We start from the raw sequence: 20,828 nt of genomic DNA, 5'->3' as shown, positions 1-20,828 counted from the left end.
TTTAGGGGCCACCCAATGTAGAATTCCTTTTAGTTTAACCCAAACCATTCCTGACTCATCAACAGTCCATTCCCCTTTTATTTTCAGTCTGTTTAAATTCTGCTTCCACTCCACCAACTCAGGGTCAGCCTGTTGTATTTTTAACAAGTCCAATTCTTGCTCAGGTCTAGCATGTAGAAAACCCTCATTTTCCACATCTCCATCCTTATCAAGTACCTCATCCTCTAAAGAAGACATAGCTGAGTCCATTTCCTCAGCTCCAATATCTGGGGGAACATCTTCCTGATGTTTCAGTTTCCTTTTCACTTTTCGCCCTTCCTTTACTAAACCTTCCTCCAAAGTTATTCCTTCTTGTTTCGCTTGGGCCCTGGTCACTACACATATATCCCTTGACACTGTTCTCACTGGGTGAGTCATTGCAGCCTCTTTGGCCAATTGATCAACCTTATTGTTCCCGAAAACCACATTGGCATCTTTGCTTTTTCCATGTGCACCTACATGAGTCACTAGAAGAGACCTCGCGGTTCTCTGCCTCAAGAGACTATCAATTTCCTCCCATAACTTTCTGAGGGCAAGATCACCACCTCCCAGCCTTTTGAAGTCATTTTGCCTCCAGAACTAAGTGTTCAGTCAGTGCCAGGGTTATATAGTCTGAATTGGTATAGATAGCTAAGATATGCCAGGATTTCAGCCTGTTGGGCTGACACAGCAGGAGCCGAACTCTGGATAGTGTACTCATCCCTGATCCTAATGGCTGCATATCTTGACATTGCTACCCCATCCTTCCAAAAAGCTGAGCCATCTGAAAACCAGATTTCCCTCTGTTCTTGCTCTGTCTGTTGTAAATACCTTCCCAATGAAACTGGCAAATCGAGTTCTTCCCACAGCTCAGAATCGAATTTGTGTGCTAACCCTGTGGCCAGCAAACCAAATGGGGCTAACCCTGCCTTTGAGTCACATTTTACCGTGATAGCTTTATCTGCTATCATCTGTCCAGTGAGCTATTCTTTGAGATGAGACCTTAGATTTACCTACAGAACCACACAGAATATACTTAATTGGGTCATGAGACGTATGTAAAACCACTGGATTGAACCCTATTAGCAAACACCATTTATCTAACGCAGAAATCAGAGATTGACACAGGGTGAGAATTTTAACTCTACTGGAGACCATAACTGTGAAGCATACGCTATAGGATGCTTCATATTTCCTTGATGATAATTGGCCAAAAGGGGATTTGACCAATTAACATATATCCCAATTTGCTGTTACCATTGACATTTAATATAATTGGCCAGAAAATATGACAGATGCAAGCGAAAGTAAAAAAAGGGGCACAAACACGGGCGAGCGATCACTCAAGCAGAACTCTTGTGGTCAGCATAATTTCTGTTTTCAGACCCTGTTTTCATCAAAAATGAGGAAGTTTGTCTGGGTTAAAATGCTGAATCTTTAAGATTGAACAAACGAGAAGGTGGGGGCTATTTCAAAGAGTAAAGCGGAAAATTACTCACTGGCAAGATGAGGTGTTGTGTATTCAACCATGAAAGGGACATCTAATATTGGACATAATGTGGGAGATTGGGAACTATATGACCTATATGACCAGTTTTGACCATGAGCTCATGTCAAAGCCTGAGCTTATGTCAAACACATGGACTCATGTCAAGCACCTATCCAACATAATATGGCTAACTTACCTAAGCACTTGTCTAACATAATATGGCTAACTTATCTAATACAAAAATGACCCCTACTATGTCTTACATACCTCCTGTACAAAGGTGGTAAACCTTTCCTGCAGGATGTTAGTAGTAGACATGTTGGACAAGGGTTAAGCTGAGAAGTGGTAAGGCTGTACCACTTGAAGCACCTTGTCCACATTCTTGTTCTGCCACAACTCAAATTAATCCAAACTGAGAGGACCAGAACTCCAGCACAGATTGAGTTCTGGAATCTGAAGGGTGCATTTCCTGTGAATGCCAAGGGTCAGGCTCAATAACCATTTGTTTGTGCAGGCCACATATCCATTCACCGAGGGTACTTAGCTTTGGAATAAATAACTCTTCTACTGAATACACGTAGTCAATAAGAAGTGGTGGAAGCATGTGCTAGACTGCTACTAGGCAAGCACATAAGCAAGTCATTTTAAAATATGCTTTTAATCCACCCCAGCCCTGAGCTGACTGATTTGCTGAACCTTAGTTGGAAGTCAATTTTATTTATTTCTAATATTTAAATTACAGACAATTTTATTTTATTTCTTTTATGGGCCTGATGGACTGTGATAATAAACTATCCAATAAACATAGGTCTCATGTCTATTCTAGCTCTATGACAAATAAGTCCTGTATAACATTCCCCATCCTGAGCCGCCGCCGGCAGCACTGAGAGGAGCTCCGCCAGGGAGGACGCACCGCCGAGCACAGCCAGCCAGCCGAGCACCGCCTCCTCCATGCAGCGGGGGCAGCAGCAGCAGCCGCCACCGCGCCCAGCCCACCCTCACTTCCAGCTCCCAGGCAACTTCCCACCACATACAGCGTGGCTGCCTTCCTTCTCCTCCTCCCATCGGGCCACGCTGTATGTGGGGGGAGTCGCCTGGGAGCCGGAAGTGAGGGTGGGCTGGGCGCGGCGGCGGCGGCTGCTGCTGCCTCTGCGCAGAGGAGGAGGCGCTCGGCTGGCTGGCTGTGCTCGGTGGCGCGTCCTCCCTGGCCGAGCTCCTCTCAGTGGCTGCTGGCAGTGGCTCAGAATGGGGGAGCCGCTGGGCAGAGAGGTGCCGGAGGCCGGCTCGGTGCTGTGCTGGCTTCTCATTCGCCGCCTTCACAGAGCCACGCCGCGCACGCGCCCACCCTGTCCTGGAGGCGGCATTGCAGAGGGACAAAGGGTGGCAGGGAGGTATCCTGCCGCCCCAATTATTACAATAAATACGAGTGCTGGAGGGGGAAAAGTGGCGGGAGGGGTAAGTAAACCCTCCCCGCCCTTAAAGCTACTCCCTCCACCCGAACCGAACCGGCCAGGTCCGGACCGGTCCGGACAATCCGGAGGCCTTTACAATGGCCTCCGGACCGGTCCAGACCCATCCCTAACCTGCACTATTTGATCAGTTGATGGCTGGAATTACTATTTATAGAATGCCTGTGTCCATATGAGTCTCGGGAAGTGGAAGACTTGATTCATGGGAGGGGGGGGGTTGTGTGTGGTGGGGTAACATTTACAATGGTTTACATGCTATATTTATTCACTCATTGCTTATGGGTTATCCTGGGAGGTTGTTGAGGTTCTATGCAATTTTTTTAATTAGCCAAAACCAGGCCTCTCAAAAGTAGCCAGCTTTTGAGTTTCTGCTGCAAAGTACGTGGCAAACTGATATAATCTGCCCAACTGAATTATTCTGAATCAATCTTTGCATTTCTGAGTATCTTGCCATTTTTCTTATTTTGTTGTTTTAACTACCCAATGTTTGATTCAAATTTTTATTTGTTATGGCTATGACTATACAAATAAACTGATTGATTGATTGGGGAGAGGAGAGCTGGTCTTGTGGTAGCAAGCACGACGTGTCCCCTTCACTAAGCAGGGTCTGCCTTGGTTGCATATGAATGGGAGACCACATGTGAGCACTGTAAACTGCTCTGGGAAGTGCAGACGGTTTCAAGTTCCCTTTGGCTTTCCTGCCTGGAACATTGGAGATGCCACTGCCAGTCTGTGTAAACAGTACTGAGCTAGATAGACCAATTGTCTGGCAGCTTCCTATGTTCCTATGATTGATTGGCCATTTGCCTAGTTGTGAGAATCCTGAGACAGTTTGACGACTCAGTTTATCTGGTGGTGTTCATTTCCTTTTAATCCAATGTATGTCCATCTAATTCTGTCAACAATTCCTCAGTCCATTTTTTGCAAATATCAATAATGGGAATCAGAGCATTTATTTAAAATAGCACATCATTCCCATGTGAGTAATTGATCACCTGTGATCATGTCTAATTCTCAGACATAGGCTGCTTGGAATATAATTAGTCCTACAATATTGTGATAATTTGGAAGAATACAGTTTGGTTTTGAGCTTATTTCTACATAACCTCTCAAAATGATCCCAATAATCCATCAAAAGATCCAGTGCGGCTGGATTCAAACACAGAAGATTGAGAGATCTCGGTCAAAGAGTGGTTTTCTTACAAATCTCATTAACGAGAGAGGGAGAGGGAGAGGGAGAGGGAGCGCACTGGTGAGCAAGTTGAGGAAATGGCAAGCACAGTGGTGCAGCTAGATTATGGTAGAGTCTGGACCTAATGGGCTTTTAGGGCCCCCAGTATAGAGGATTTTTTTAAAAAGAAGAAGAAAAAAGCAACAGTGTTGTTTGCAAGCACCTAAATTATTTTAGGGCAACTTCCCTGCCCTAGAATGTGAAAAGAGAGCCAGTGTGGTGTAGTGGTTAGTGTGTTGGACTAGGCCTGGGAAAACCTGAGTTCAAATCCCCATTCACCCATGAAACTCACTGGGTGACCCATCTGCCACTAGATGACATATGACATCATATCTGGCATATGTGATATGCCAGTCACATATCTCTCAGCCTAACCTACTTCACAGGGTTATTGTGAGGATAAAGAGAAGGAGAAATTGATAAGTGAAAAGTGGGAGGGAGGGAGAGAGATAAGTGGCAGGGAGAGAGAAAGGAAGGGGCAGAGAGCTGGTCTTGTGGTAGCAAGCATTAATTATTCCCTTTGCTAAGCAGCATATGCCCTGGTTTGCATTTGAATGGGAGACTACAGATGAGCATTGTAAGATATTCCCCTTAGGGGATGGGGCCACTCTGTAAAGAGCATCTGCATGCTTGCATGCAGAAGGTTCCAAGTTCCCTCCCTGGCATCTCCAAGCTAAGGCTGAGAAAGACTCCTATCTGAAAGCTTGGAAAGCCACTGCCAGTCAGTGCAGACAATACTGAGCTAGATGGACCAATGGTCTGACTCAGTATAAGGCAGCCCTAAGGAATGAAGGGAGGAAGGAAAAGTGGGAGGGTGGAGGGAAAAAGAAAGTGTGTGTGTGTATGTGTGTGTGTGTGTGTGTGTGAGAGAGAGAGAGAGGGGGGGGGAGAGAGAGCTGCACACCTGAGGCTTGGAAATACATGAGGTGTGTTTTCACACACACACACACACACACACACACACCACATCCAGAAGGAGCCAAAGATAGACAAGCAGCATGCTCCCCTCTGGTGCTTGCTTAAGAATGCCAGCGCCTCTGAATGCTCCTCCACAACAGAATGCTGTGAGAGAAGGGAGAAGATTCCTGGCAGTGCTGACGAGGTCCCTCAGACATGAAGGAAGAGCTATGAGATCAGACTTGGGCCCAAAGATCAGTTCTTAAAGGCACCACTGGGCAGCCACTTCTGCTTGGCTGGCTTGCCTGCCCTCTCTCTCGGGGTGACTGAGGACTGGGCTGCTGCTTCTGGTGATTGCATTCTTATCCACCGGTTCTGCCAATATACAGTCCTCACCTGTGCCAACCCTTTTTCTGATAAATAATAAGCAGATACTACTACGCCCTCATGCTTACCACTATAGGCCTGTAATTTCAACCAACTCTTTCCTTTACTACTTCTATTTACAATTACCATATTTATATCATTATCAAGACTAAGTGGCTATTCTCATGAGCATCCAAGACTGGGCTAGGGCAGCTAAGCCTGAGCAGAAAGTCCCGGCAGTGCCTCGGCAGCAAATCCGTCTAGGAAGGAGGTTAAAGGAGTGAGCGCTCCCATTTACCTGACTGTGTGTCAGTGCCAGCTGTTTTCAGCCAGTGCTGAAGCCTGCCGCCTGTTGCTGGGTAGTCCCCACTATGCACCGTACATTTGCATTCATGCATTTGTGGGATTTCTAGGACAATGTGTCCTGGCCCCTGCACCTCCATGCTGCCTGTGGGAAAGGTGGACTGGGCGTGCAATCTATGCACTCAGACAGTCCTCAGTTATTGTCCACAGGGAGGACAAGATTTTGAAGCCTTCCCCACTGCCTGCCAGCTGGCCCTCTCATGTAATTGTGAGAAAAGGCTGTAAATATCAGCTATATCTGGGTTATTTAGTGGTGGAGCACAAACCCCCTACTTTCTCTTATGGATTTTGGGATGTTCTAATGATGAGAAGTGATTGCCTATTTACCAAAATGCGTTATATTTGGCTGGAGTCCATGGGTTGCTTATTTCAGTGGGTTACATCTCATTTTAATGACAGCAATGCAATCTAGTATAGCAAGTTGCCAGTGTAAAGCTGTTTGCTCATGCTAATTAAAAAGCTCAAAAATAATGAACAGTCATCTTCTGAATGCGCCTGTCACATGAATTTGTGAGCATGTTTCTTGCTTCTCTGCAAGGAACAAATGTGTGAACGACCTGCATATCCGTATGCTGAATAAGCCATTTTTGAGGGCTTCCAGATGTCTCTGTGAAAACGCTATAGCGATCATTATAACTTGACAAAATGGCTGGGATGTGAGGAGGATGCAAAGATAAAATAAAATATGTAGATTTCTTTGGTCCGTTCAATGGTTGTGCAAAGTGGATAGAATCATTGCACATACCCATCCTCAAGCTGCTTTGTCAGCTTAGAAGGACTAGTTGAATGATAAGAAGTCATGTAAAGAGTTCCCCTATTCAGTGAAATCCCACAATGAAATCTGCTTACTTTGACACTATAGATTTAATCCAGGTGGAATAATATTATCTCCCCCACCCTTTTTTCTTTTTCTTTTGGTGTCTGGAAGTGCAGGTGGTAGTGATGTGGACACTGTGATTTATATGACTGTGTTAAGATCCTGGCTAGTAGTAACAGTTTTTAACCACAAAACAACATTAAAAAAAAAAACACCCCACAGTGGTGCTTTTTAATATTAGAGAACCCCCATGAGCCCTTACATATGTGCATATCCCTCTGAGTTGCACTGCCACATAAGTTCTGTAGTCCTTACTAGGCCTGTAGATGGAAGCAAAAGTCAGGGATCAGGACTGATACTATCTAATCCAACCCTCAAAATGTTGGTTCGGGGTCCTTTGGACCCTTCTCAAAGTCAGGATCAGGATCAGGGATGGGGTTGGAGTCAGAAATACTTTAGAATATTTATTAGATAGATAGATAGATAGATAGATAGATAGATAGATAGATAGCATAATCCAAATTACAATCAAAATATATTTAATATATAAATATACATATACATTTATTGATAAACATACACACACTCACATTTAGCCATGATCTCTAAAAAAGAAATAGGAAAAAAAGTAGACTCTCTCCACTGTTTGGAGCTCTTAAACGCTCCGATTTTTTATGAAAGGGGTCAGACAAGTCTGATCTGAACTGGGCTAGTCAGGTTCATGTTTGGACTCTCTCCAAACCCTGAATTTTTACTGAATTTTTCCTTACCATTGAATCATGCACAATCAGTAATAGATTAGATGAGTAATGCAGATGATCCAGTAATAAATTAGATGATTAATATGAATGTGAAATACAGAGTGGTAGGTGGAATATTCCATCTTCGAGCTACTTAGTGTATTTATGGTCAATGAATACCCTCAACATCAATTTATTCTGCCAATATAGCAAAATTTTATACATGTTTACTTAAAAGTGGGATTTTATTCCAGGAAAATTAATATAGGGTTGTGACTTAGTTGCTGCTGGTGAAGGGGCAATAGCTTTATCTATTGCCCTATTCACACATTACGCTGTACATGTGTTCAGATGTCTGTGAATGAATCTACCTGCATTCATTTTAGCAGTGACCCTGGGCCACCTAAAATTCAGGATACAGAAAATGGTGTACTTTTTTTCACACATTATGTTGAATGTGCATATAACTGTACATGCATACAGAATGTAATGTGTGAATAGGGCTTATGTCTGTTACTTGTAATAGGGAAATGGAGTCTCTATGCTTGGAGATAGTATATACCTCTAAATTTCAGGTACTTGGGACAACAGTAGGGCTCTTTCAAACTTTATTTATGAGATGACCACAAGCATTTTGCTTGGCCATTGTTGGAAATAGAATGCTGTGCATGGAGCTGTGCACAGGTTCAGTAGGGCTCTTTTAATTTTCTTATGTAATTAATATCTCCAGTAAAGACCATAAGGGCTTCAGCATGGCCCTAGTCTCTGTGCATGTGTGGAGGCTCCACACACCTGCTTATGACTCCTTAAAGGTGCCTCTCGCCAGTGCACCAGCACTGCCCTCACTAGCTGCTCCTGTACCCTTCCCACTGTAAGAAACTCTGTTTAAATGTATTAGAAGCCAATCATCTTAACAGATTTCCCTTCACAAACATTTATTCTTATGTTAGCTGTTATACTTTGAAGTCTAAGGGAGGGGGAAGTGTTTGCAAAGTTTCCTTTATCCCAGAAATGTTACAGTCACATACCGCATCAATAAAAATAGATACTCTAGTTAATCACTTCTACACCGATCACAAGGTTCAGTGGAGAAACTTAGAATTAGCACAGCAGTCTTCACAAATGGGTATTTATAGAGGGACAATTTATGTGGTCAGCCAAGGAAAAATAATTGTTGATCATTACTACAGAGAAAATATCACAGTAAAGATTATTTTTTTAAAGTATTCTGGCCTCTAGATGACACTGTGTACTAAACGGTGTACCTAGTCACTGAGCCAGAAACACAATCCCATCTATTTTCATTATAATTAAAAGAATTAGTTTTCTATTCATAGGCATTGGAGGAGAATAAACCTTAACAGTCATGGTTGATGTCTCTGGAAGTCTTTTCACATTTGTGAAAAACAATTAAAAGGCACTAAAAGGAAAGCTGAAATTGGAGAATGTGACCAGCTATGACATGAGTGATCCTTGTGAGCATACAGCACTTGTTGATAGTCTGAAAATAAGACACTGAGCACAGAATCTGTATTAGTACTTATGGCTGACTTTTCATCATACTGGGGATGCCAAATTGGTAATTTGGTCACATCAGCAGGTGGGTGAGGATTGTGACAGATAGTGTTCCTATTGGTGTTCAGCGGGAGGCACCTTATGGTAAAGAGGAACGCTATGAAAAAGCACCTCAGAGTTTGGTGGCTTGGAGCGGCTGGGAATAAATCCCTTTTGGGAACTTGCTCAATTCACCCACTTGGGCGGTGACTCGAGCAATTCTCCCTTGACACAGAACTAGTGTGGTAAGGTGGAAGTCAGAGATCGGGTGGCTGATGGCAACCACCAAGCCTGGCTGATTTACTCAGAGGTGGGTGTATTTGATCTAAGATCGTAAATAAACAACTAACTAACTAACTCAGAGGTGGGAAAAACAGCTGACTCCCACAGAGATTCCCTGACTCAGGGAAGTTAAAATGTCTGCCATGTTGCATGTCCTGTTAAAGTTAATAAAGTGTGGCCCCAGTTAATCCATCAAATGTGCCTTATCTTTCTTTGTGTTTCTGGGTGCAATCTGTTGGAGACCACACAAACGGGGAGTCCAAGTCAGACTCTGAACTGTTCAGATGAGGAGCATGAAGGTGAGACCCTCGTTGAAGAAGATTACACAATCTGGCTACAGGGCCAGTGACCATAGAGCCCCATTGGACTCTGTAGAGTCTGTGGACCCCAAGGAGGAAGGCCTGGTCCAAATCATGCCCCCATCACAGCCCCAGCAACAGATTGGACTCCTACAGCAGAGTCCAACCCTGCCACAGAAGAATCAGGACCCTACGACCCCATACAAACAGGGGCTCCTCAAACCCCAGAACAAGTTCCCCAACTTCCCAGAGAGACCTCTCCACAACTATGATGCAGCAAAGCTCATGAGGCCCTGCAAGCCCAGCACAAAAGTACAGGGCTGGCTGCCAGGTGTATGCCTCCCAATATGTCTACTGTGGAGGGTGTGTGTGTTAGAAGGTCTACTCTTGAGTTGCTTCATATTGTGAGGGAAGGATGTGGCCCTTCGGAAAGTCCTTATAAGCTGCTCATTTCCCCAGGAACTTTGCTGGTAGCAACAGCTCAACACAAGGAGCTCTCTCTCTTGCTGCTGCATGACCCACCTCTCAGACACTGATCCTTTGAATACAAAGTGGGGAGAACTCTTTTTAATACTGTGCTCCTTGCTCCTTAACCTCCTGATTCAAGATTTTGGAGTGCATTGATTGGCCTGCCTGTTCCCACTACAGCTACTGAACCATTGTCCTGTGCTCAGCCCAGAGTCTGATACCTGGCTCCCTCAAATACCAAGTGGGGGAGAACTTGCTTCAACATTGTGCAACAGCTAGGAAGCTGTTTAATCACCTGACTCATTGGAATCATTGTCCTGTGCTTAGTCTGTTGGAGCTAGGACTCTGGCAGCATCAGCTCTCAGCTGCAATGTCTCATAGTGATCACTGAGGTGGATGATGGATAAAAGTGCTGGACTCCTCCCCTCTTTGTTCTTCCAGTGTTAGTTTCAATTTTGTCTCTCCAGAGATGGCTGTTTGTTTTGGTCTCCCTCTTCAGCCATGAGCTACAGCTGAAATTAAGCTGCAGGCTTTTTCACATTTGTTTGTAACCTTTTCTTTAAATAAATCCTTGTAGTTCTTCAGTACTAAAGAACTGTCTCAAGACCTCTTGCTTTGCTGCTTTCTCAGCAAACTGGTTTTGCTTTGCTATTTGGGGACTGAACTGCCATTCTTCCCCTACACAGCCCAGGCCAGAGTGATCCACCTCTTCTCCTGAGTATGTCTCCTATTGCTTCTTGGCACCTTTCCCACACATGCCTCCCCTGGCAGCATGACACAACCAGATATCCACTAATTATCACTTCTACAACATATTCCTGTTATGCTGTATGGACAACTATCTATTTCAGAAAGTGAAGGAAGGAACTACAAAACCAGCTGTTCTTACCTTGAGCCTAACCAATAAGGAAGTGTTGATCAATGAGGTTGAAGTAGTGGGTACATTGGGGGCAAGTGACTGTGTCATCACTGGAATGTATGATCTTACAGAAAGCTAAAGTGTAGTCAAACATGTACCCTGGATTTCAATAAAGTTGATTTTAATAAGCTCAGAGAAGGACTCTTTGTGAAAAGGATCTTGGACTGCCTGTCATTCACAAACTGAAAATAAGTCAGTGCAGCAATGCAGCCGCAATAAAGGCCTGCATTAATATAGGCTGCATTAATAGAATAATAGTTTGTAAAATTAGAAGTAATAACAGTTCCACTTTATTCCAGTCTGACCTCATCTGGAGTACTGTGACCAGTCTTGGGTGCCATACCCAAGGATAGATGTAGATAATGTAGAAAGGATGTAAATAAATTGGTTCAGAAGAGGGCAATGAGGTTTGTCAGAGATTTGGAAAACAAGCCCTATGTGGAAAGGTTGAAAGAACTGGGTATGCTTAATATGAAGAAGAGAAGACATGATAGCTCTCTTCGAATATCCCAATGGCTATCACACAGAAAAGGGCAAACACGTTTTCTCTATTGTTCCCACAGGGAAGGACTAGATCTAATGGGCTTATAGAGGGAAGACTCTGGTTGAACATGAGAAGAAATGTACAAGCAGTTTCACAATGGAACTACTGTAATTAGCTGGGGGTGGGGGGCACTCTCCCTCAAGATTGAATGGTCATCTGTTGGGGATGGGATACTCTGAATTTCCTGCATCTCGTAGGAACATAGGAAGCTGCCATATACGAGCCAGACCATAGGTCCATCTAGCTCAGTATTGTCTGTACAGACTGGCAGTGGCTTCTTCAAGGTTGCAGGGAGGAATCTCTCTCAGCCCTATCTTGGAGATGCCAGAGAGGGAACTTGGCACCTTCTGCTCTTCCGAGAGCGGCTCCATCCCTGAAGAGGAATATCTTACAGTGCTCACACATCAAGCCTCCCATTCATATGCAACCAGGGTGGACCCTGCTTAGCTAAGGGGGACAAGTCATGCTTGCTACCCCAACTGCTATCCCATCAAAATTAAAATGAGAGAATATTCAGTGCAATCTTAATTAAATCACAGTATTGTAAAGACACAAGTCAAACTGAGGCTGATATGACAAGGTTTTTAATGGGCTCTTGTTCAGAGAAGGTTTAAAAGCTGAGTCAAACAGTGATTCTGACCCCAAATTGCCTGACTTGCTGAATGTCTTCCAGAAAATGGAAAAAATGAACAAATGCTGGAAAACTCAAAAGTCTTTTTGTATCTTAAAATATTTATTGTTAAAAGCAAGTAAGGGGAATGCGTAGAAAAATACCCCAAAGCCTTTGAGAATCATGTCCACAAAAATTAGTCAATAAATATACTATTCTTTCCTGGCAAGATTGCAAGAGATGTCTGTTTGAATTCAAAGAAAGGAAAGCTGACAATGATGTTCAAATAATGAAAGGCAAACTGTCCCTGGTAGTGATTGACATCAGGCCCAGAGAACAAATGATTTAAAACCACCAGCAATACAAGAAACAGAGCTAAACATACAGTAATGTTTCTGTGGATCTACTTTAAAAAGAAAAAGAAAAAAGAGAGAGGATGCTTTACAGTAATATTTTGACAAGGAGCATATATTACCTTATATAGATCTGTCATGTTCTATAGTCACATATTTGTCAGTGCTATGTTGCTCACTACATGAGAATGTATTGCTGTGTTTCTTGCATATATAAAATACTACCTTCCCCTGGATTCCTTTTGAGAGAAGCCCATATTTATCCTATTTCCCATTTACTGAGCTTGGATTTTTGGGGGCTTTCTCTTTTCTCTTTCTATATGCTTCATTCTTTTCTTTTCTGCTTTCAGGATGGGTTTAATGGAAGCAAGGAACGATTCCCACATCTTTGTCCCCATCATCCCCATGAGCACATGTGCCTACAGAGTTGTCATGGGTCGGTGTGAGCAGTGTGTCTCCAGACACTAATTCTAGACTTGGAAAAGAATATTCTACAATTTGATTTTTTCTGAATATTCTGCACCTGAAGAAGAATAAAAGTGCTAAAAGAATAAAACTGCATCAGTAAATTCTCCATCACAGATATTCTCAAAGAAAGCCAATATTTGAAGTGGTAAAATCCTAGTGCTTCAGGGCACAATGATGGTTCTGTGAAAGGTTAAATCTGTCTTCTTTTACATATGAATGAATGCTGATTATTATGAGCTTAGCACCAGGAATTAGTGTCTCTCAGTAGGGGAGGGAGAGTCCTGCCTTCTCGGAAAAAGGCAGTTTGTTTTAAGGTATGGAAGAATGAATTGTTTTTAATTAATCTATTTGGTTTTTTAAAATTAATCTGAGCATGGGATTGGCACAAGGTCACCTGGTTAGCTTAGTGGTTGAGAAGGAGAATTGGACATGGATTCTTTCTCCACTGCTCTGAAGACCATGGTGTGGCCATGTTCAGATTTATACAAAGAGATTGGTACCTTACGACTCTAGAATTCTATTGTTTCCTTGTGGGTCTCCAGCAGTGGCTGGACTCCAATGCCCGTCTCAGGAGGGCATGGTGAGAGCTGGAGTCCAACACAAGCAGGTAGGCCAAAATTGGGCAGCCTACTTCAATTTGTTGTTGTGTATGAGGTATGCTCCTTCTTCAGTGTGACAGCCCTTCAGATGTCTGTGGATTGCTCTCTTCTATGAGCCAGCATGGTGTAGTGGTTAGAGTGCTGGACTAGGACTGAGGAGACCCAAGTTCAAATCCCTCATTCAGCCATGATACTTGCTGGGTGACTCTGGGCCAGTCACTTCTCTCTCAGCCTAACCTACTTCACAGGGTTGTTGTGACGAGAAACCTAAGTATGTAGTACACCACTCTGGACTCTTTGGAGGAAGAGCAGGATATAAATGTAAAATAATAAATAAATAAATAAATAAATAAATAAATAAATAAATAAATCTATTTAGCTCTGATATTCCTGCTTCTTGATTTGGAAGGAGTCTTATTTATGCCTCCAGTTCTTTTGAAGCAAAATTAAGAAGGTTCTTTGCTATTGTGAAATTGGGATTTGTGTGTTGCTCTGCACCACATGAGTCAGCTGGGTGAAACAACATCACCCATTGAAAAAGAGCCCCCTCCTGCTTGAAAATTATGTATGTATGTATGTATGTATGTATGTATGTATGTATTTGATTAATATACCACCCTTCCAAAAAATGGCTCAGGGTGGTTTATATCAAAGTAAAAACAATTAAAATCAATTATTTAAAATCAAAACTATAAAAACAGTGTACAACTAATTAACAGTTACAACATTTAAACAGTTAAAACCCCCGGAAAACCAGGCTGAACATATGCAGCAGTTAAAAACAATTTACAACAAATTAAAAATCCTGGAAAGCCTGGACAAACAGATGTATAAATTGAAAGCCAACAATGAACTCAGATTATGGATTTCTGCTGGGAGTGCATTCCACAGCCCTGGGCAGCTACAGGGAAGGCCCACCTCTGAGTTGCCACCAGACGAACCAGTGATAACTGGAGAAGGACCTTCTCAGATGACTTTAATGTGCATTGCAGCTTATGTAGAACAGGGGTGGGGAACCTTGGCCCTCCAGCTGTTTTTGAACTACAAATCCCATCATCCCCAGCCACAATTATTGCGGAGTTGTAAGCTGATCACCTGCTCTTTCCAGGGGAGTGTAACCTCAGCCAGCACAGGAAGATCTAACTCATCCCTCAGATTCTGAGCCCTCTGTCTTATTTGGATTCAGCTTCAATTTCTTATCCCTCATCCAATTTCTTATTCCTCATCCAGTCCATTACTGCCTGTAGGCAGGCATTTAGAGGATGAGTGCCATTTCCTGATGATGAAGATGAAAAGGAGAAGTCGATTCTGCTGTCGTCAGCATACTGATAGCACCTAGCACCAAATCTTCTGATGACCTCACCCAGAGGTTTCATGTAGATATTAAAAAGCATTGGTGACAGAATAGAGCTTTGAGGGACTCCATATAACAGCTCCTGTTTTGAGGAGCAGCTGTCACCAAGCTCCACCATCTGGAATCTACCCGAGAGATAGGAGAGCAAAGCAATGCTCGCTATCTCCAACTCTCCCAGGTGATCCAGAAGGATACCATGGTTGGTGGTATCAAACGCTGCTGAGAGATCCAAAAGAACAGGCAGAGTCACACTCCCTCTGTCATTTTCCCGGTAAAGGTTGACCAAGGTTGTCTCAACCCCATAGCCAGCTCTAAAGCCAGTTTGAAATGGATCTATATAATCCGTTTCCTCCAAAACCACCTGGAACTGGTTAGCCACCACCCTCTCAATCACATTTTCCAACCAAGGGAGACTGGAGATTAGCCTGTAAGTATCCATCGCTAAGGGGTCCAGGAAAGGCTTCTTAAGAAGTGGTCTAACCATTGCCTCCTTCAAACAAGCAGGCACCCTACCTTCCCTCAGCAATGCATTTATGATATTAACTAGGCCACCTCCAACAATCTCCCTGCTAGAAGCAGCCAAGACGGGCAAGGATCCAGAGAACAAGTGGTAGGCCGCACTGCCCCAAGAACCTTGGCCACATCCTCAGGAGTCACAGATTGAAACTGATCCAACAAGTGGGATTGCTGAACACCTCCTTCATACACCTTGCAGAAATAGTGGAGTCCAAGTCAGCCCAAATATAGGAGATTTTGCCCACAAAGAACCCATTAAAAGCATCAGAGCAGAGTGACCCCAGGAACTGATTTAAAACAGAAGGAGCAGAGATTGAACTCCTCACAACCTGGGATAGTTCTGCTGAACGTGAACCTGCAGACGCAGTGCACGCAGACCAAAATCTTTTTTCGTTGCATGTACCGCTACCGAGTAAGCCTTCAAATGGGTTATATGCTGTATCCTGTCAGATTCAAACTGAGTTCTCCTCCACTTGCATTCTAGTGGCCTACCCAACTGCTTCAGCCCCGCAACTCAGCAGTATACCAAGGGGCCATTTTTGAAGCAGGTCGGTAGTGGTTCATTCATGACAATGTGGAAACTACCAGATCCCCCACCCATGGAACACCCTCCTGATTCGAACAGAAGACCAAATCGAGTGCGTAGCTGGCAACATGAGTTGGTTCAGAAACTAACTGGGATAGGCAAGTAGTTGTCACCTATAGAACTCCTGAGTCACCCCAGACAAGCCAGCCTCAGAATCGATGTTGAAGTGCCCCAGCACCAAATCATGGATAATTTCAGTCTTATTCTGAACTGATTGCAGAGGAGCAAGGCTAGACTCCGTGGGTAGCCAAGGTAGTTGGAAGTGGAAACAGTTACTAAATTACCTATTTCCCTTCCCCTGTATTGGCCAGCTGCTCTGCCAGCGCCAATTCTACTGTTCCTCACCACTACAGTAATAGCCACCCCAGAACTGTCGGGTGCACCCCCTCCCAACACCATCCCATTCAAAAGAGCTCACATATCTGCAAAAAAAAGCCGGGCACAATCCAACCACCCCCCCTCAATCCCACCCCCAAATGTTGGCGGCCACCTACAGGCTGGCTGGACTGCCTCCTGGGGCCATAGCCCCCCCCCCTTTTAAAAGCCCCCAGAATCCCCCCTCTCATGAAGGACTCTGGGCAGCGATGGTGTAATCAGTGCTTGCAGGTGTTTAAAGTCAGACACTTAAGAAGGAAGACCTCCAATCAGGCAGCAGAACCGTGCTTGTCTCAGCCGTCCTGACCAGCAAACAAAGGGTGTGTGTGTTGGAGGCTACTGTAAATCTCCCAGCCGTCTGGCAGAGGAGACTTGGTGATAAAAGCCTCTCACTCATCCCTCCAGTCTTCACCGGAGAGGTGCCTTAATATGTCTTAATGTGTGCCATTAAGGCATATTGAGAGAACAATGTATTTCAAGAGCTCTGCCTTTCCTGCCCTGCAATCGTCCTGTGGAAACTGCCACACATTTCTGTTTTTCAAGAAGTAATTTGCTTTAAGAAAAATAAAATTATTTCATGTTTACTTGTACAGATTGTGCAGTGGGGAGAATTCATGGTGGCTTACAACACAATAATATAAAAGAAAAACCACAAAACACATCATACATTGTACCTGGTGTGTGAATTGGCTTGCTGGGATTCTTATTTCTTCTCTTCTAGGGATGTGCACAAACAATTTTTTGTGATTCAATTTGAGCTAGAATCTGCTGCCCTTGAATCTGGGGTGATTTGATTCAGTTTGAATAGATTTGGCCTAATTTGTAAGAGCTAGGGGACACCAAAGTGGGTTGGGTGGCAGGGGGCACCAAAGTGCCATGCCACCCAACCCCCAAAGGAATTGAGCAAAGGGGTGGATTTTTAAGAATTGTATGTGTTGTGGATTCTCGGCTGTGAAATGACTTCTTCATAGGAAAACCCTATGAAAGAAAGGGAAACCCTATGGAGAAACCCTATGAAGAGGTTATTTCACAACCAAGCGAACAGCCCACAGTCATCTGAGGTGCTGTCACACTGAAGAAGAAGCATACTTCATACACAACAACACTGTGAAGTAGGCTGCCCTACTTTGTCCTGCCTGCATGAGTGGACTCTAGCTCCCAGCATGCCCTGCTGCAATGGATGATAGGGTGAGGGATTTCAGTGTCCTGCCACAGCTGTCGAGCCTTAGGATGCCCCCCAACCTGGATCATGGCTGCCCAACTTTGGTCTGCCTGCAGGCATCATGCCCTGCTGTGATGGACGATAGTGTGATTAGCATTAGAGTCCAACCACCACTGGGGACCCACAGGGAAACAGTAGAATTAGAGTCACAAGGTATCAATTTCTTTGTATAAATCTGATCATGGCCACATCATAATCTTCTCTTTTTTGCATTTTAAATTTTATTGGATTTTACAGTAGCTTTTATATTCAAATTGCATTCATGTATCTAATTCTACACATAAGTAAATATTGATTTCCTGCTTGCCTATCTGCATGGTTCACAATAACTAGACATATAAACCATTGCTATAATAATTCAAAACATACATACTCCACAATACTACTCGATTTTACTCAAACCCAACCTGCTGTTATAACTATATTTCAAATCCTACTGAAAAGTCCATATTAGAAAAATTATTCTTTAAGTAAAGCAAAAATGGTTCCCAATCTTCTTTAAACTATTCCAATTTTTCATCTCTTATTTGCCATCTCAGCATATTCCAAAATTTTTATCAACCTGTCTTCTTTTGAGGGCATTTTAGTGTCTTTCCATTTTTGTGTATATACTATCCTGGCTGACGTTTGCATACATAAAAAATGTTGAATTTCTTCTGGAGAACTCTCTTTCAGTTATTCCAGGCAGGAAGGATTCCGGCCTCTTAAGAAATGTCGCTTTAAAGATGTTCTTCAGTTCATTGTATATCATATCCCCAGAGGCGTAACTAGGGAAAACGGCACCTAGTGCAAGCACTGAAATTGCACCCCCGCGCCCCCCCAACATACATCTGACTGACACACATGTTTCAGAAAACCTTTATTTTAAAAATTAAAAAATTACAAAAATTACCAAAAATTTCAAAATGCAATAAATAACTAAAAATGCAATAAATAACCAAAAATGCAATAAATAACCAAAAATCATCTGTGTCAGCCTGACACAGAGCAAGCTATTACTTTCCAGAAACCCAAGTAACTGTATTAGGTGACGCCCACTCACTTACCACTTGATTAAAAATAAAATAAAATGTTAAAAGGTCAGTTATCACAATTGTATTCTTAAGTGGGAAATTTAATTGGGGGGGGGGTTCAAGGTAAAAGAAGAATTTCATTTTTTTCCCCTTCTCCAGTCCCCAGCTCCCTTTTGCCTTTAGTTTTAAAACTTGCACTACACCAAGCAGTTATATTATTCACAATGAGCCATTTCTGTATTGATCGTCAAGTATATTTAGCCCCAGCTCCTGGAATTTCTCCATTACTTACTGGAAAACAGGCAGCTTCATTTCTTGTCTCCTCAACCACTTCCCTTCACCTCATCCCCCTCCTTTTAAAAAAAATTAAATACTTTTCTCTGTATTCCTCTCTCTGGCATACTGCATATCGCATTTCCAAGACACTCAATATATAACGCTTAGATTTCAACAGGCAAAGCTGCTGAAAAAACTTACAGGTAGGTCATTCAGAGCAAATGGATCGGTGGGGAGAGAAAGCAGTAAGAAAGGAGAAGATTTCTCTTTCTCTCTCTCCACACACACACCCCTTCCCGCCCCTCTTCCAGGATGGTCATGTTGGGAATGGAACGTACTTTCAGAAAAGATGAAGAACAAAAAGGGAGAGAGAGAGGTCAGCCAAAGCTACAGCAATGCGATTAACCAGACGAGAGAAAACTTGATCCACCGGTTCCTTAAGAATCGAGAGAAAGGGAGAGAGAAAGAAAATCTTGGAGAAAAGAAAAGGGGGGGGGGGCTTGGAAGGAGTGGACCAGGAAGGGGGTTTTGTTGTTATTTAAAAAGAGCAAGAAACCAAGGCCAACTTCACAAGAATTGTTTTTTGCCCTGGGCAAAATAAAAGAGATCTTAATTTTGTGTGTGTGTTTGTTCTCCCCCGCGCCCACAGCAGAACCTGTCAAAGTAATTTAAGCCCTGCATTTTTAAACATAATGTGTGTCATGCCAGTAAATCTTACGTTAGCGTTCAGAGGCATCATATCATATAGATATCTGCATGCATCTTGCATGGAAGACTGTTGCAAACTGCAACTGACAAGCCCAAGTCAAGCCCAAAGCCCAAGTGGGTTTTTTTGTTTTGTTTTTTAAGGCGAGAACTGATTAATCGATTAACACCCTAGAAAACAGATTTCTGGCTTTTGAGCATCTTTTAAATAGGAATTCTCTGTCCAGTCTCTTGGCTCAACTGAGACGTTTTCAAGATTATTTTTTGTAAAGAAAAAATGTGAATCAATTCTCTTTCCCTTCTCGCTATGATAGAGATGTATTATTGGTTTAAAACAGCAACAAGTCATTTTGATCCCGGCACAGGAGATGCTACATAATTACGCGTTACTCTGTGGCAGACCCTCCTCCCCACCTCCCTCACTTTTGCAAAGCACACACATACGATACACACAAGATAGAGATCGCTAGGAAACATTTGCATAGATAAGCAGAGCTGTTCTTGTCTCTCCACCACCCGCCCCCGCCCCCGACAAGCAAAAGAAATACCCCAAGAAAGATTTACCTCAGCAGTGCATGCAGTAAATCAATTCCATCACCCTTGTTTGTTTGTTTTGTTAATGAGCCTTTTCCTTTCTCTCTTTCTTTGCTATGCCTAATGACTGTGTGTTTGTGCACTGCAGTTGGTTATGGAAACTAAGGCAGTGGATCTGTAGCTAAGGGTAATCCTGTTTTTTACTTCCTCCATCTTCAGAGAGCAGGGTTAGCCTGGGACAGCTGGTCAAACCCCGAGAAACCGATCCAGCAAACTAACTCTCTCTCTCTCTCTCTCTCTCTCTCTCTCTCTCTCTCTCTCTCTCTCTCTCTCACACACACACACACACACACACACACACACACACACACACTATACACATCTCACCCAGACACCCTGAGCCTCGGAGAGAGATTGAGAGAGAGATCGAGATCTGGGAAGTGTGTTGTCTGTGCTTGGCAGAGCCGCTCAGCAGACTCGGCAATCGATTACAGGACAAGTGTTCAGCTGCTCCCATAACACGCACGCAGCCTCTCTGCTCCCTAAGCAAAGGCTTTTAAGGTTTCTTCACCACCCAGAGGTGCAATTCAGACGCTGGATTACTGATCTTTCTTAACAAGAGGTGGCATCTAAACAGATCTGCTTCTTTTCCTTTCTTTTCTCTGGGATGGCAAGAGCTGCTCAGCAAACAGAAACAAAACAATGACCGGCAATTTGAATAAAGTTAACTTTATTTCTGGCACTTTTGCTTGCTTGCTTGT

General features: G+C 43.4%; 1 long non-coding RNA gene across 1 annotated transcript in view; it reads right to left on the bottom strand.

Annotated features, from left to right (window-relative positions):
- LOC128330763 (uncharacterized) overlaps positions 1-20,341 on the bottom strand; it is a 37,731-nt gene extending 17,390 nt beyond the window's left edge. Inside the window, exon 1 of the long non-coding RNA XR_008310244.1 lies at positions 20,098-20,341. This is a non-coding gene — a long non-coding RNA (uncharacterized LOC128330763). The remainder of the gene's footprint in view (positions 1-20,097) is intronic.
- Between the last annotated feature and the right edge of the window lie 487 nt (positions 20,342-20,828).

The sequence above is a fragment of the Hemicordylus capensis genome, chromosome 6 (assembly GCF_027244095.1).
Source record: "Hemicordylus capensis ecotype Gifberg chromosome 6, rHemCap1.1.pri, whole genome shotgun sequence".
In the NCBI taxonomy this organism is placed as follows: Eukaryota; Metazoa; Chordata; class Lepidosauria; order Squamata; family Cordylidae; genus Hemicordylus; species Hemicordylus capensis.
This window is presented reverse-complemented; position numbering and strand designations above follow the sequence as displayed.